Below are 17,809 nucleotides of genomic sequence, written 5' to 3' on the forward strand. Positions count from 1 at the left end.
AATGAATATAGTTGGGATTTTATTGTGGTGATACAATATCTTGCCTAAGTACAGATTGAATTAATGTTTCCATTACGCACTCTGTGATTATAGCCATACATTGTGAGAGTCATGAATAAGAGCAAAAGTCCACACAAAGCAGGTATAAATAATGTACTTTAATAACATTTTTATGAATTAGACCTTTAAAATGTCATTATGGGACTTGTTTTATTCATGGTGAATTTTATTTAAAGCATCAACTTCTGAAGATTCTGCATTTCTTCAAGCACTGTTGTGTAGGTTCTATAGATGATTTGGCAGCAGTATAATTACATTATTCATTTATAAAACATACAACAATTTAATTATATTCTAACTGAACATAAAAGTAACCTATGTTTCTTTTATGAAAACTTTTCTTCTGCTTTTTCTCCTTCAACAGTCAACAATATCCTTCCCTTTCGACCAAACTATGCATATCCAATTTCCTCTTCTTCCTGTCTTCCAAATAGTATGCTGTTTTGTTTGTAACAGCTAGAGAGGATTAGACCACCTAACAACATTGGGTTTCAGAGAGCTAGCAATTAAATGTGTCTATAGGATGGAAATTTAACAACATACTGCCTTTCTTTGGCTAAAGTGTCATCAGCCCTGAAATGCTAACTGTCTGGCAGGGATCACAGGGAAGGCAGGTTGAGAGAGGCAACAAATATGTTATTAGCTTTTGCATAAATTAACATTAGATGAAAGAAAAATTAAATAACATTCTTTTTTTTTTAATCTAAGACCTTACAATGGGCTTTTCTTCTGCTTCTAAACATTTTTTATGCCATATCAAAGTGAGAAAATATGTGATAGTTAATTACAGTTGTAAATTTTCTAAGGTACTGATTTCTAGTAAAAGAAGGAAACAAATGCAAATTGTCTCATTTCTGTCTTATGTTTTGCTACTCTCCCTTTGTCTTTTTAGTGTGGAGATTATCCAAATTCTACATGACAGGTGAATGTTTTTCTTCTAACAATCTGTGGTTAAACTGGTGTATTCTTAGTTCCAGTCCAGTAAATAAGAATTTGTTGCTTCATAACAATGCATTACCACATTCCATGTCACTGTCACCTTTGTAGAGTGACAGAAGTTGGCCATGAACCCAGCTCACAGTATGTCCATGGAAAATTGCATATAAGCAGATAAATTCAATTACCTAGTGATTATTAGCATTCTGTCATTATCTACAGAGGAATTTGTGGCATCAGTGACCTGGGTCTTGATTCTGTCTGTAATATGACATCAGATAACATGCTATTATATCCTGAATTTCATTTTTCTCATTTGAAAAGTAGAGCTAATGGCTGGTGCCGTGGCTTAACAGGCTAATCCTCTGCCTTGCGGCGCCGGCACACTGGGTTCTAGTCCCCGTTGGGGCGCCGGATTCTAGCCCGGTTGCCCCTCTTCCAGGCCAGCTCTCTGCTATGGCCCGGGAAGGCAGTGGAGGATGGCCCAAGTCCTTGGGCCCTGCATCTGCATGGGAGACCAGGAGAAGCACCTGGCTCCTGGCTTCGGATCAGCGAGATGCGCCGGCCGCAGCAGCCATTGGAGGGTGAACCAACGGCAAAAGGAGGACCTTTCTCTCTGTCTCTCTCTCTCTCTCACTATCCACTCTGCCTGTCAAAAAAAAAAAAAAAAAAAAAAAAAAGTAGGGCTAATAATAACTACCTTGCAGAATTGTTGTGGGGAGTGGAACTCAGTGAGTTAACATATCTGGAATAGAGTAGCTATTCATAAACTAATGATAATTATGACAAGATATTCACATAATTTACAAATAATGAAAACTAGGGCATATAATCTCTGGTGCTTGTTTCAGGTATGATTTTTTTTTTATTTGAAATATAGAATTAGACAGTGAGAGACACACACAGAGAAAGGTCTTCCTTCCATTGGCTCACCCCTCAAATGGCCACTACGGCCGGAGCTATGCCAATTGGAAGCCTGGATCCAGGTGCTTCCTCCTAGTCTCCCACGCGGGTGCAGGAGTCCAAGCACTTGGGCCCTCCTCCACTGCCTTCTAGCAGAGAGCTAGACTGGAAGAGGAGCAGCCACAGGTAGAGGATTAATCAAGTGAGCCACGGCGTCGGCCCCGGGTATGATTTCTAGTGTGACATTTATTTTGCATTTTCATTTTTTTCCTGTATTTAAAAATACTATTTCTGGAATATGGAATATTTTTATTGAGCAACTTCAAAGAAAAAAGGTACAGATATAAAAGAAAATATGTTATAATAGGGAGTTGTGCTACAATGAAAGAGAATTGGATATCTGGCTTAGTTTTGCTATAATTAGTAGCTACTGATTATACAAAAATAATTAATTTTCTATCTTCAACCATAAAAGGTTAGGTAATGTGTTGAATATATTTAAGTCCTTCATCAACTATTCATTCTATATTTCCCAAATTAATTATTAACAACATCTGGACTTCATTTCCTAATTTCACAGGAACAGGTAACTAAATAGCTTAAAGTTTTTTTTTTTTTTTCAGGACAAGAAATGTCCATTTTCAAGTCTTAAAGTGAATACTTATATATGGAAAGTCTTCAACAAGTTCATAGAAAATGAAAAACTGCATGAATTTCAAAATTTTTGTACCAACATAGACTTATTTTAATTGCATATTTTCCACAAGCCTTCTTATTATTCGCATAAATATATTGTCAGATGGTGATAGGGTCATAAAACAAAATCTTTGGGACTGAAGTTGTGGCATAGTGGGTAAAGCTGTCACCTGCAAAGCTAGCATCCAATATGCCAGACAGTTTGTGCTCCAGCTGTTCTACTTCCAATCGAGCTCCTTGCTAATTGCCTGGGACAAGTAGGGGAAGATAGCTCAACTGCTTGGGCCCCTACCACCTATGTAAAAGACCTGGAAGAAGCTCCTGGCTCCTGGCTTTGGCTTGGTCCAGCTCTGGGCATTACGAACAACTGGGGAGTGTACCAGAGGGTGGAAGAGCTCTCTCTTTATCTTTCCCTCTCTCTCTGTAATTCCAACTTTCAAATAATTAATTAAAAAAAAAAAAAAAAACTTAGAGTATTAGCATTAGGAGAGGGCGAGGAGGGCACTAAATTTTAAAGGTGGATTAAGGCAGGCCGGCGCCGCGGCTCACTAGGCTAATCCTCCGCCTTGCGGCGCCGGCACACCGGGTTCTAGTCCCGGTCGGGGCACCGATCCTGTCCCGGTTGCCCCTCTTCCAGGCCAGCTCTCTGCTGTGGCTAGGAAGTGCAGTGGAGGATGGCCCAAGTCCTTGGGTCCTGCACCCCATGGGAGACCAGGAGAAGCACCTGGCTCCTGCCATCGGAACAGCGCGGTGCGCCGGCCGCAGCGCGCTACCGCGGCGGCCATTGGAGGGTGAACCAACGGCAAAAGGAAGACCTTTCTCTCTGTCTCTCTCTCTCACTGTCCACTCTGCCTGTCAAAAAAAAAAAAAAAAAAAAAGGTGGATTAAGGCAAACATTAAAGCTTGGCTAACATTTGAGAAGATTCTTGAAAAAGGTGGTAGAGCTTTGGGCAGAAGGTGGGAGTGATGATTTTCAAGCAGAGGAAAAGTACCTGCCATAGTTCTGCAATGTGAGAAGGTGAAATTTATTCATAAGAGATTGTAACTCAGTGGGGCTGGAGCAGAGGACTCAGGAGGAGAATGCTAAGAATTTCCTCCCAAGATGTAGCTGGAACCCATCAAGTAGAGTCCTATCATGGTACCAACTTTCCATTTCACCGAACACTGGAGGCCACTGAACTGAAGTTATATGATTCTTAGCAATAGTTTAAGAGGACATTTGTCAGAGCCAGCATTGTGGCATAGTGGCCACCTGCATCTGCAGTGGAGGCATCCCATATGGGTACCAGTTCAAGGCCCATATGCTCCACTTCTGATCCAGCTCCCTGTTAATCTGCCTATGAAAGCAATGAAAATGGCCCAAGTGCTTGGGACCCTGCATCCACTGGAAACCTGGATGAAGCTCCTGGCTCCTGGCTACAGTCTGCCCCAGCTCCTGCTGTTGTAGTCATTTGGGGAATGAACTGAGGAATGGAAGATCTCGCTCTCGCTCTCTCTCTCTCCCTCTCTCTCCCTCCATCTCCCTCTCCCTCTCCCTCTCCCGCTATCTCCCTCTCTCTCTTTTTCTCCCTTTCCCTCTCTCCTTCTCTCTCCCTCTCCTCCCCCCTCCTTCTCCATCTCCTTCTCTCCCCCTCTTTCCCTCCCTCTCTCTGTAACTCTGCATTTCAAATATATAAGTAAATCTAAATAAAAAGAGGAGTTTTGTCTATTGCTGGGCTATGTCAAGGGCCCCCACTTGGTTTTGTGATTCAATTTTGGGGAAGATTTGAAGGAAGAAGATTCATTATAAATTTTCTGTTCTCTTTTTAAAAAAATGTTTATTTATTTGAAATGGAGATAGATACAAAGAGCGAGAGTGAGAGAGAGATAGAGAGAGAGAGATTTTTAACATGCTGGTTCACTTCCCAAATGCCCACAACAGCGAGGCATGGGCCAGCCAGAAGCTGGAACCTCAGAACTCAATCCAGGTCTCCCACATGGGTGATAAGGACCTAAGTACTTGAGCTACCACCTGCTGCCTCTCAGTGTGTGTATTAGCAGGATGCTGGAATTGGGAGTAGAGCCAGAACTCCAACCAAGGAATTCTGTTATAGGATATGAGCATCTTAAGTACATCTCAAAAGCTGCACCAAATATCTATTCCCCTTTTTCTTTTTCTTTGTCCCCCTAAAATTTCCTCTGAATTTTATTTGGGGCTATTTAAGAAATGAAACACTAGAGGAACATGGTTGAGAGTGCCTAACTTCACATTGTATGTAATTAGGTTGCTATGACAGCAAAGCTCTCTAAATTAAGGACTTGCCTTGAGTTATCCAGCATAACTAAGCTGGCCTTTCAGGACCTGACTCTGTTTTATTTGCCTTGATTTTTCTTTAGCAATAGCTGAATTATTCTTAATAGTGAGCTCTTTTCATTATTTGCTATTAACAACAAGCAAGTAGCAATTATATGGTCCTTTTCAGTGACTATTCAGAAAATTTTTTATATAATATATGAACTTAAATCAACAAGTATTTATTTAGCCTTAGTTCAAATACCTTTCCTATGTCTGGAGTTTTAAAAATATTCCTTTGAGGGCCTCCAGATATGAGAGTAAATTGAAAAGTTCACAATACCAATAGGGACTTTGAGCAGCATTAATGGTGGAATGTTTGGGAGTCAACAAACAGACCTAAATCCTGGAGGACTCAGCTTGAAGTCAGAAAGCTAGTCCTGGGAGATGCAACCTCAAGGTGAGTCCAAAATGGTGTGTGTGTCCTGTTTCTCAACAGAGTTTGACTGATGTTACCAGCAGTGCCAGCTAAAGGATGTGTCATACAGAATGGCAGTTCATGTCTTGTAAATACCAGCTGAGAACTCTAAATGATACTATATCATATATCATAAAATAAATATATTAAAAGGCTACAGATATTTTCAGCTTAAACACAAACATTCTTATAAAACCATTCTAGAGTGCTTCTTTAAGTCTCAAAAAGATTGTGATGCTAGGATCTCAATAATTATTTTATATGCTCAGAGTTAGGTTAAAAATAGCTTTGATTGAAACAAGAATAATTGAAAGATGTTATAAAATTATACTAATAGAATAAAGCATGTGGCCTTATATGCATTAGTATATACTTGGTCCTCAGGTAAAAGTTCACATGTACTATACATATGAGAAAATGGTCTCAGGAAAGATGTGTAACTTGGTCAACTTCACAAATCATGCAAATGCCACAGAAGGACTCAAAGCAAAGGGTGCCCATAAATTCTTTTTTCTCCCCTGCAATATAGAAAATGAAGCTTTAAGTAGATAGTCTATCAAAAATTTGGAGACTAATGAAGGTGTGGCTAAAAGAGAATTGACACTTCCTTCTTCATCACTGTCAAGTTTATTTTTAAGCTTTCTTTCTTTGATCTAATGAAATTTCCTTTTTTCTCAGTTTGTCTATGCAAAAGTGAGTGCAAAGAGAAAGATCATCTGACACATTTCACAATGCAAAACTGTCTCTACCTTAGTCAAAATTAATGTTTAAAATGAATGAGGTAGATTTCCCTAGGGGTGTGAAGGGAGGAACATACTGGATTTTATTTTTTCCTTTCAGAAAGCAAATGCTCAATTAAATTTTGCTGAATTGTATTTAAGAGAGACACTTTTGATTTACTTGTACTTGTCTTTTTGGATAGTTGCATAAAGTGCAATTGCACTTTGTTTTTATGTTTGGTGCTGGTGCAATTTTGAGATTCTTTTAAAATGATTTTAACCTTTTAAAATTTCTATACAAAATCATTTTTGAGATAATTTGTTGTGAACTACAAATGTGTCTTTCTAGAAGGGTGAAATATACATGATTATTTCTCTAGCAGCTTTTCATTTTTAGTATTATGTTATTACATAATAGTGCTTTTTCCATATTTGTCTTTAAGTTAAACATGAATTGTAAAGGTACTTTATTACATTTAAAATGTCAAGAATGCCTAAAACATTATTAAATTGAGCTTCTCTTACTTATGACTAAATTGTCAGTATTTAGAGACAAATTTGGTTGTAACTCAAAATCCAGATATGTTTTAATAAAATACCATTCCAAAGATACTCTTACTTTTATGTAAGAGCCTTGAGAATTTTGGATTTTTGGATTTGATTTACTAAATAAATTAGACTCAATGTTTATATGTAAGTATGATTTGACTTTAAAATGACTAAATCTACTAGCTTGTATGTAAGTTTGTAAGTCAGATTCTGAATTGAGGCCCACAAATTAAAAAAAAAAAATGTTCAATTCCTTTCTTTCTTTTTTTTTTTTTTTTTTTTTTTGTTAAGAGGAAAGGGTTTATTCCAAGAATCCAGCATTTTGGGGGAAGGAAAGATCTCTGAATCCAACAATTACTCATTCAAAGATTATAACTTTATATTTGTAATAATTTTCATTCTTCAAATTCAGATTTATTTTTATTGGTAGACTACATAAAGTTCACAATTTCTCACAGATTATTCCAAAGTGGTAGCCTCTTTAAAAAATCTTTTAATTCCTAAAATACTGTTTATTCCAGTAGATTAAAATGTTTTTACACAAAATCCTCACTGAATTGAAGCAAATATTCCCTCATCCTTTATTAAGTGAACAATTATGTAGTCACTATTCCATTTAGCTAAAGCAGACCTTAACATTAAGATATAGCCACTATTCTTGTTGATTCTAGAGAGAAAGTATAACATCAATTGCAATCTCAACAATCTTGTATAGTAGTAACAAACATTTATAGCAAGCTATTACAAATAGAAAATAAGTGTTTTATAAAGAAAATCTGGTACTTTTAAATAAGAACTTAAGATAAAACTGATTCTTTCTTATTAATTAAATTTTAGATGAGAAAAATCTGCTAGTACAAAAGGGTTCCAATCAGAATTCCATAATAAAAAAAGCTATTAGTTGATCACATTAATTTGGATTCATAACCTGTCTCATCTTTACATTCCACCTTGGTCCATTATACATTGAAATATAAGGACAAAATTATCTCTTGGTACAAGCATAAAGGTTATAAGTGAGTCAGAAAAGAAACTGGCCCTGATCTCAACAAAAGTTCCTTTACTAAACAGAGGTACTCTAGGAAGTTAAATTAAAATTGAAAAGTATGTTTATTCTGTTGCAAAATAATGTTGAAACATGTGTATGATACTTAATAATACACATGTTCCATAACTTTTTTGAAGGCTCTTTATGCTTCCTTCAAGTCCTTGATCACTAGGATGAAACCTGCTGTTACTGGACAGTCAGAAGAGATAGATGTCCCTAGGTCTGCTGATACAGAGGGAAAAAAACTGAAACCACCTCCTCTGACATGTTGATCAGCAAGAAAACACGAGTGCTTTTTACAAAGGGTCTTTTCAATAATCAACAATGGGCAATCAAAGTCAACATACTCAGTAAATTTCTAAAATTGGAAATAAAATTTTCTTATGAAGTACATTCAATGCCTGTTAAACATATTTATATTTCATAAACCTTGAGTAATGCAACTCTTTCAATTTTGTTTCTTCTTTACCAGATACTTTACTCAAGATACTTGTTAAGACTTAACTACTTTGCCATGAAATTAAGCATAAGTATGCTTCCTCTAGTTTATTGACTCAAATATACCTGTGCTACTTCAGGCTCAACCCTTACTAGCACTGAGTTGCAACCAAGAGAAACATTAGCTGAAAATTCCAAACAGGATTAAATATAAATTTAAATTTCTGTATAATTCTATCAAATGACTAAAAACATATGACATAAGGCAAATTATTCTAAAGATTCTGTTCTTAATCTAGCTTCCCAAGACTTCCTCAACACAGCTGTTAAATTTCTTCTTTCTGTCTAAAGTACAATCAAAAACGTATTCCAGTCCATGTGTTCTCTTTTATTTCCCTTTTTGACCTTTCAAATACTGAGATTATCACTATCCAGATCTTGTGTTTTTCTGGAGCGCTTTAACACTTGTGTATTCAAGTTTGAACATGAATCAATTTAACTCTTTATGTATCTTTCAAATGTTCTGCTCACCTTGCATATTCTGAGCAGAACACAAATGGTCTGACCCAGAATACAAACTGAGAATGTTTTCCAGAAGTTAGAGTGGGGAGAAAAGTTCTAAATGTTAATATGTATGTCCCCATAACACATATGATTAATAAATTAAAATATCTTATAAACAACAATAAGGTAAAAGCCAAACAAAATCTGTAGTTCAGTTAATAGTGTTGTACAACACAAATTTCATAGTTTTGTTAATGAGTCGTGGTTATGTAAGTTGTTAATAGTAGATGAAAATTGCTGAAGATTGTATAAGGAGTTTCTTCTATTTTTACAACCCTCCTGTAAACGTAAAATCATTTCAATATAGAAAGTGTTTACATGAACAATACAATATTGGAAGGATTAATTAAGCATAAGTAATAGACTATTTGTTTTCAGTTGGTAGTAGTCTTTGGCCCACTGTGCAGCACAAATGCAATGAAACCAGTGAATAGTGTGGAGGGAAAAAGAATACTTAAATAAAGTTTGTAAGCACATTAAAGTTTTAGAGATCAAATAATTTTTGACATCATATTTTTGAAAAAAATCAATTTGAAATGAGGAAATCCAGTCTTTGCGAGATTAAAGAAATTGTTATGTTTCTTGTAGTTGGACCTTAGTTCAAACTCTTGACTGCTATATCCTATTTTATATATGGCAATTGGAAAAAATAGATGTAAGAGTAGTTTCCATGATTTTCTAACAGATGATTGTAAAGGTAACCCATCTTAATCCTATGGATATCTCAAGAGTACTAGGCACTGTTGCATGCTTTCCCTCTTCATAGTCTTCCATATTTGGCTTTCTGTCCATCTTTTGTTAATGTTGGTGATCACTGATTTTATATATGATATATATCATAACTAGGCTATGGTAACAGTTTTTGATCCAATAACAGCTTGCTACCAAGGTATCTTTCACATGTGATTAAAACTAAAATCAGTAGACTTTTAGTAAAATAGTAGGTAGGCCTCATCTAATCAATTGAAGTGAAAATACTCAGAAATTTATGAGAAATTACTGAGGTTCCCCAAGGAAGAAGAAAATGTGCCTCCAGACTAGACTACCTACAGATTCAAGAGTGTAACATCAGCTCTTCCCTGTGTCCCCAGGGACCTGCATGACCTACAGACTTTGGACTTGCCAACTTTCACAGTTGCATGAAGCAGTTCTTCAAAGAACATTAATATAAGTGTGGCTCTAGTTCTCAGGAGAACTCTGGCTAAATCAATGTGTTCCTAACATTCCATTATTGGATATACTCTGTGTACCAGATAGCCCCACGTGCAGTCATCATTAATCTACTCTCGGTTGTATTTGGAAATAAGCCTTATGTGGTAGAATGTCTTTGACTTCACTTGTTACTTGGGAGCTTGATGATTATTGTAAGAAATGGGGATGTTTCTGCAATTTAAAACATGGGAATTAATGGGCTAAAAAAATTAAAATATATTTTAATATATAAAATTCCATGGATCCTTGACAGGTAAGTGTGTATTTGAATGTCCAGGAAGGAAATATAAAATATTAAGTTGACCAAATATAATTTGTCATTAGAACCTTTCTTTGCAACCAAAAATATAGATATAGACTTCCCCAAGTATGCTTCAGGAAATGATGTACTAGAACTAAGCTAAGGACACCATATTTGGTATATCCTTTATCATAAACTCCAAACCCTAATATTCAGTTGTCCCCGGGAGACAACCATGTGTATGAATGAAGCCCGGCATTCTAACCAACAGGATGTCAATTTCCATTTTCTCTCCAGATGCAGTCCCCATCCTGACAATTATGGTTGTTAACCAAACCCCACATTCCCAGAACTTGACATTCTCTGCTTTGAGAGCTGTGTTGAGGCATAATAGAGCAAAACTAGAGAGCAAGATCTGGGTATGTATTCCCAAGTTTTCTTCCTGGCATATTGAGTATGTAATAAATCATTTGAGAGTGTGTTGGTGGTCATGTTCCCCTACTAAAGGACACAGCCTTCAGATGCTCTGATTGGGCAACTTTTTCCTGAAGTCACAAGTCTTTTTGGGTTTGTCAAGCACTCCATTCCCTTGCCTCTCCAAACCTAGGAGTAGCAAAGGGCTCCTGCTATGACTAGTTCAAGGGTGTCCCACTACAACCCTTCTGAAAACTTTGTAAATATTATATTCATTAAATTCTCTTAATCACCTATTTGAGCGTTCCAGAGACCATGATAACAGTCAACGAGCCCAAACTAAACTCGTTATCATCTCTCAAAACCTGTTCTTGTATTTAATACCATTCATTTACTCAAGTCAGATAAGAATATTTGCAATTATGCTCAGTTCTTACACTTAACTGCATTCTAAGATGATGGAAATACCCTAAGTTTTGGTAAGAGACACCTGGCTTTCATTTCCAATTATGCCATGTTTAGAGCTGTGTTATCTCAGGCAATTTATTCAATTTCTCTGATCTTCTCTGTGAATTTATGTAAATTATATTCAGTGCTTGGAATTGCTTTTAGGATAAAACAAAATTTAAAAGAAAACATAGTATGAGATTTCCCCATGAACAATAACTTTTTCAATTTGGTTTATGCTTCAAACTCTCACACCCATGCCTCACCAATTTATTCTTTCTAAATATAATTGACACAATAGTCTAAAACACAAATCTAATCATACTCTGCTCCATTTCTTAGGCAGTCCCACACAATGAAAGCTTTGGTTTTGTACACAAAATCTTTTGGGATATGGCCACAGTCCTGTATTTAAACATATATTACAATTTCATGTATAGTGACCAACATCATAAATGTAATTACCTTATTTAATTCTACAGAAATCAATTTTTAAAACTACCAGGAAAAATCTGTGATTAAAGGGTAGATGTTGATACTAGTGGTTAAGTTACCAGCTAATAGGCCCAAGTCCCATACAGAAGTGCTTGGGTTCAGTCCCCAAGTCTGGCCCCTGACTTCAGCTCCCTGCCAATGCACATACTGAGAATCATAGGTGATGGTTTACATGATGGGGTCTATGCATCTCCTCATGGGAGACCTGGATTGTTTACCCAGCTCCCAGCTTTGGCTTTGGCTCATCCTCAGCCATTGTGAGTATTTGGGAAATGAAATAGTTGATAGGACACTTTTTTTTTTTGTCAATCTTTCTCTCTCAGATTAGAAAAATTAATTAGTAGTTTTATATTTACAAATAGGAAATTTCCTAAATTGCAATATATTTACAAATGGGAAATTTCCTAAATCAGCAAGCACTGATTGAATACTTAAGTCTTGTAGAAAATTCACTAGGCTATTCTATGCATTATTTCATTCAGTCCTCTTAACTTTGCAAGCTAAATAGTTACCAGAATTCATTTGGTTTATATGTTTTATCAAAATTTATCACTAAAGGTCAAGCTAATAACCAAAAGGTAGGAGTTTATTTTACCATAAATCAAAGAAAAATACTGTATTGCCTTGAAGTTCAAATAGATCTATTATATCATAGATATAATGAAAAGAAACATAGCTCAACTTTTTATTTTTTTAATGGTTTTATTTCTTAGGATGTATCGCATCGAAGAGCTAAGGTGATAAAGTTCTTGGTTTAGTAGAATTTTAAGTAAAACATTATAAGCTCCTGTAGAACAACACATGTGGTTAAAAAATCATCTTACATTAAATTGCAAATAATACTAATTTTTCATCAATATCTATACAAATCCAACTAGCTTACTTTTTAATCACCCAGTGTGAGACTTGTAGTTGCACTATAATGCCTAGTCTCATTCATATCACATCTTCCTCCTTAATTGTATAGCCATTTTGATCTAGAAGCTTACCTTTATATTTAAGCCTTATAATATCACCTATTGCCCCCCAAAAGTATGACATCTGACTCAAAGCTACAACCATAACTTACACATGCCCAGTAGCTATTTAATCAGTAGGCAAAGTCATGAGGCTTCCAAAAGCAACTCATTACCAATTTGTCTGCCTGAGAAAAGGAAGTATGAAATGTTTGGATCTAAAAGCATAGAAAGACTTTGGAGAATAGCCATAGTTTCTAAGTGAAAGCATAAAAGTTCTAAGAAATCAATTGATTTGTCAAAGACAATAAAAGTTATTTTTATTAAAGCTGAGATTGACTCAAAAGATTTTTGTCTTCTCTGTAGAATTCTGTCACTCACATATGGGTGAGGATATTTATAGTATTATATATAACTGCAACACTGAATTAATATAAGATTTATATTTATTCAGGAAGATTACAGAGTATTTAGTGTTTACCTTGTTGAATTTAGCTTTATTAATGCAAATTTCATGTATATAATGGAATATTAGAAATAATTTCAATAATAGCATCCTTTCCCCATCTGATAATTTTATAATATGTGTAAGGAAATCAAATGTCTTTAATTCCCCAGTAATAATAAAAATTAGGGGTCTGAGAGCAGTGAAAAGCTAATTCCTTTTTTAAAAATATAATTCTTTGGGTAGGAGGTTATCAGAAATTCTGGCAAATATTTGATGAAAAGTGAGTTCTTCTACTAAAAGTCAAATTCAACTGTATTGTAAATAGTATAGGTACAATTTGATAGGGGAGGAGAGTCAAGTAACTCTGCTCAATTTGTGTAATAGATAATCACAGTTGCTTTTTGAATTTGTGACCTTTTCATTCCTAGCGAATGTTTCCAACATAAATGAAACTGAATTTTGTCACAAAATTCAATAACATTTTTAAAAAAAAAACATGAGATTAAATATTATATTTACCTTATGCTCGAATTTAAGTTAAATTGAATTATGTCTATAATTGACTGCAAATTGGTAATGATAACCAAAATTGCTACATGAAGTAGTTTCTATGTAAGATACTTGAAAGCTCTTAAAACAAGTTTCCCCTTCTCAACATATAATAAAAAATATAGTTGGAGAAAAGGAAAGCAATGATATAACACAATAGCAATTCTTTAGTAACCAAGGATTCCAAACAGTAACAACTGCATTATTGTAGAGAAATCAAGTGATGTGGGGAGACCAGTGAAATCCAAATAAGGCAAGACACCACTTTAAGGCACTAAAGAAGGTTCTGAGATAGGAAATACACCAATTCTAACCAGAACAAATGTTATGCTATGAGAAATTTATTTTTATTTTTTTTGAGAAATTTATTTTTTAATGCTACAAGAGCACAAAGAAGGCTTTTAAGGGATTGAGAGATGTAGAAAGCCATAAAAAGGGCCACAGTTTTTCAGATTTTTGCTGATGAAATTTTAAATTGTTTTTAAATTCTGTGAGCAAATATAATAATCCAGTCTATAAACCCTAATTTTTAAATATTTATATTGAAATATGTTTATGCTCCTACATCTTGACCTATTAAAACTGTATTCACAAATCCTACCAGACTTTCAGACCATCTGTGTATGCCTCCATTTTACATAAAAATGTTTTCTTGCATCTTAGTCCTAAGGAAGTTCCACATGAAAGTAGTGCATCAAGAGGACTGGCATAATCATCCTCACTAAAAGCAGCTTGATTAATACTAAATATGTCCTAGTCCTAATCAATTATGGTAATGAAGTCTCAGGCGGTGCATCTGCAATCCCTGACAAAGCCCATGATATCAGCATTGCCTGATAATATGGACTCCTTGGGAAGCTGCTCACTGCTAGCAGCTAAGTGCAAGGACTCTGCCTTTTTGCACATGAAGAATGCATCAGAAATGACAAATATTTGGGGAGATGGATTTGTTTACCCTGATTTGAACATTAGACAATGAGCACATGTATCAAAATGTTACATAGTAGCCCATAACTAGGTACAATCATTATGTGTCAATTAAATTTTTTTAAGTAGATAGGACAAAAGAATTGCAATCCTGAAACGTTGTTTTAGTCACTTAATCATTACACTGGATTCTACCATAAAATGTCAAATTAAGTTGCTCTCTCTATGTAGTAACAAATCATATATGTTTCACTTAACAAATGATGCAGCCTTTTGCAAATGACAGATTGATGGGCAAAACATTTGCTACTTGGTGTTTTATGAACCTCTGCTAAGAGATAAGTTGGAACCAAGCATTTGAATAATTTGACTATCAAAGTCGGTTTCAAGTTGAGAAATTTGAGTTACTTGATTTATGTCCATCTTGCAACAACAACAGAATTGGAATCTGACAGAACCTAAGGTGACACTATTATTTATAGGTCATCTTGTAGGAAGTCAGACAGTCACTTGTCAATTTTATGTCACATTATCTCAAGTCACATGAGCTAGTACAGTCTAAATCCTCAATGAAATACAGTTCTGATATTTCTTTCTTTTTTCCTCTGTTGGACTGAGTTCTACAAAGTCCGATATAAGTCATTTTCTTACTCTCTAGGTAAATGAAACAAAATAATAGCCAGTGAAAATATTACTCAGAGATTTTGTTGCTTAATTATCTTCAGTGTAAATCAGTTACATCTGAGTTCAGTTAAATTTTTACAAAAATTTTCATTAATTAAAAGAATATAGCAAAGTGAGAATTTATGTTTTTTGAAAACCATATAGGCTAGAAATGGAAATGGTAAATCATTAATTACTGAAAAAAAAAAAACCTTCTAAATGTATGAGGTAAATATTTAAGCTGCTTGACTTACCTATTATTTAAGCTTAAAGATTACTAAAGTGCTTTAGGCTAAACAGTGCCAATCAACACCCCCTAAAAAACATGTTAAAATTCTAGTACCTTCTTATGGCTTATTGGACATGGGTTTTGAACAGGGTGATTAAGGTTACATGAAGTGCTAAAGAGGGAGCCCTGATCCCACAGAACTGGTGCTCTTATAAGAACAAGCCATGAGAGTTGTCCTCCTCTCCACATGTGAAGAGATAACAAAAGCAACATAGAAGAGAGCCCTCATTAGCTGACCAAGATAGCACACTGACCCTGAACTTCCAGCCCCTATCACTGTGAAAAAATACATTGCAAAGGTTTAAACCTCCTAGTCTGGGGCCCGTGCTGTAGCTCACTTGGTTAATCCTCTGCCTGCGGTGCTGGCATCCCATATGGGTGCCGGTTCTAGTCTCAGCTGCTCCTCTTCCAGTCCAGTCTTTGCTGTGGCCCTGGAGGGCAGTGGAGGATAGCCCAAGTGCTTGGGCCCCTGTACCTGCATGGGAGACCAGGAGGAATTATCTGGCCCCCAGCTTCGGATCGGCGCAGCATGCTGGCCATAGCAGCTATCTGGAGGTGAGCCAACGGAAGGAAGACCTTTCTCTCTGTCTCTCTCTCTCTCTCTCACTAACTCTGCCTGTCAAAAAAAAAAAAAAAAAAAAAAACTCCTAGTCTGTGGTATTTTGAGCTGAAACCCTAAGTTTGATTGGGGATTTAAGAAATTATATAGCTATATAGCAAGACTCAGCTAAGGTACATATTAAAAATATAGATTTTTCTTCTATGAATTGCTAGAGAATCTGATTTATAGATGAACAATGTGGTAGAACTATGTTTTTTAACTAGCATTAAAGCTAATTTTTTTTTTATGCTGGCGCCGTGGCTCAACAGGCTAATCCTCCGCCTTGCGGCGCCGGCACACCAGGTTCTAGTCCCGGTCGGGGCACTGATCCTGTCCCGGTTGCCCCTCTTCCAGGCCAACTCTCTGCTGTGGCCAGGGAGTGCAGTGGAGGATGGCCCAAGTGTTTGGGCTCTGCACCCCAGGGGAGACCAGGAGAAGCACCTGGCTCCTGCCATCGGAACAGCGCGGTGCGCCGGCCGCAGCGCGCTACCGTGGCAGCCATTGGAGGGTGAACCAACGGCAAAGGAAGACCTTTCTCTCTGTCTCTCTCTCACTGTCCACTCTGCCTGTCAAAAAAAAAAAAGCTAATTTTTTTAATATTTATTTATTTATTTGCAAGTCAGAGTTACACAGAGATCGGAGGAGAGGCAGAGAGAGAGAGAGAGAGAAGTCTTACATCCAATGGTTCACTCCTCAATTGGCCACAACAGCCCAAGTTGGGCTGATCCAAAGCCAGGAGCCAGGAGCTTCTTCCAGGTCTCCCACATGGGTGCAGGGGCCCAAGGACTTGGGCCATCTTCCATTGCTTTCCCAGGCCACAGCAGAGAGCTGGATCGGAAGTGGAGCAGCTGGGTCTCAAACCAGAGCCCATATGGAATGCCAGTACTTCAGGCCAGGGTGTTAATCTGCTGTGCCACAGCGCCAGCCCCTATAGCTTATTTTGATACTGGCAATCTATATGATATTTGTGAAAAGTTATACAAAGTCAATTAAATTCAGTTACAGGGGTTCTAAATTAATCAATACAAATAAAATGATAAATTATCAACTATTATAGTTTCATCCTAAATTTATAAAATTTCTCTGTAGTAGTTAATAATAATATCAACATTTCACAAAGAACCTAAACATATTTAAGTATCAGTTTAAGGTTATCAAGATAGAAAATTGCAAAAGCATAAGTTGAATACAGATCTGCTTGTGTCTAGTATATGGACCACCAATACCTATCCTAGGTTCCAAAGCATAGGAACCTTCCATCTCTCTGAGTAATAAATGATGAATAGGGCTTGGGCCATTTTTATAGGGAGAGTTTAGAGAATACAGGGAAACTGGGGCCAGCACTATGGTGTAGCATGTAAGGCCGCTGCCTACAGTGCCGGCATCCAATATGGGCACCAATTCCTGTCCTGGATGCTCCACTTCCAATCCAGCTCTCTACTATGGCCTGAGAAAGCAGTGGAAGATGCTTGGGCCCAGGTATCGGAGACCCAGAAGAAGCTCCTGGTTCCTGGCTTCAGATCCTACTGGCTCCAGCTACTGCAGCCAGTAGAGGAGTGAACCAGAGAATGGAAGACCTCTCTCTCTCTCTCTCACTCTCTCTCTCTCTTCCTGTCTCTCCTTCTCTCTCTATGTAACTCAGTCTTTCAAATAAATAAATAAGTATTAAAAAAGAGAGAGAGAGAGAATACAAGGAATGAACTGGGATTTTCAGACATTTCCTCCTCATGATGGAGAAATTCATTTTGTAATGGGTCTTGAGTGAGAGAAAATAGGAAGGAATAAAGAAGAATACAGGTTGTGGGATGCTTACTAGCATGCTTTGTACATTTTTCCACTTTTTATGGAAAAGTGAATAAAAAGATGTCTATTTTGCTAAAAAATTTTGAAATTTAAACATGAGA

General features: G+C 36.5%; 1 long non-coding RNA gene across 4 annotated transcripts in view; it reads left to right on the forward strand.

Annotated features, from left to right (window-relative positions):
- The window catches only part of LOC133756171 (uncharacterized), a 62,185-nt gene that overhangs the window by 1,056 nt on the left and 43,320 nt on the right, over positions 1 to 17,809 (forward strand). For all 4 annotated transcript variants that reach the window (XR_009865521.1, XR_009865522.1, XR_009865519.1 and 1 more), the window contains exon 2: positions 10,414 to 10,535. This is a non-coding gene — a long non-coding RNA (uncharacterized LOC133756171). The remainder of the gene's footprint in view (positions 1 to 10,413; positions 10,536 to 17,809) is intronic.

Source organism: Lepus europaeus, chromosome 3, assembly GCF_033115175.1.
Source record: "Lepus europaeus isolate LE1 chromosome 3, mLepTim1.pri, whole genome shotgun sequence".
NCBI lineage: Eukaryota > Metazoa > Chordata > Mammalia > Lagomorpha > Leporidae > Lepus > Lepus europaeus.